The sequence below is a fragment of the Gavialis gangeticus genome, unplaced genomic scaffold, assembly GCF_001723915.1.
Source record: "Gavialis gangeticus isolate Ggan-Ray unplaced genomic scaffold, GavGan_comp1, whole genome shotgun sequence".
Taxonomy (NCBI): Eukaryota; Metazoa; Chordata; order Crocodylia; family Gavialidae; genus Gavialis; species Gavialis gangeticus.
The window spans coordinates 185651302-185651950 of record NW_017729032.1 but is presented as its reverse complement, the minus strand read 5'-3'; positions in this window follow the sequence as shown (position 1 = coordinate 185651950).

The following is a 649-nucleotide window of genomic DNA, read 5'->3' as shown; positions in this document are numbered from 1 at the left end:
AAGGCCATCCATGAGATGGCCTTGCTTGGAGAGATTGGGATCAGTGGCCCCCTTAACAGAGCTGCATGGGATACCATCTCCTAGATCTTGGTGGTCCTCAAGCCCTTCCTCAAGGCCACCAAGACCTTCAGAGCTGCCAATGCGCTCCATAGCCAGGTGATCCCCATAGTGAGGGTACTTCAGAGCCAAATGGAGAGCTTCCAAGGGATCAATGTTACTAGCTAGGGCAAGTCTCTGTCACCAGACGTCCAAGCACTGGTGAGGCAGCTGAAGGAGGACATCAGGAAACAGCTTGATCCCTTGCAGTCCAGTATGGTGTGACCCAAGGGTGAAGAGCAGTGTATGCAGCAGCCAAAGCTTGAATCAGTGGATGGAGGTGCTGATGAAGATAGTCATGGAGGTAGAATGGCAGAGGCAGGGGGGATACATGGAAGAGGGGGATCCACTGTCCCATGCTAGCACTTCATCCACCATCCAGTCTCCTCCTCCACCACAGATACTACCAATGTTGGCCAAAGGCATGGCTTCCATGGTGGGGTCCAGAGGCACCAGCCCAGAGGCACCTTCTGGGCACCGCATTTCAGGAGGGAAGTGAACAGCACTGAGAGGGTCCAAAGGAGGGCCATTCACATGATCAGAGGGCAGGCCC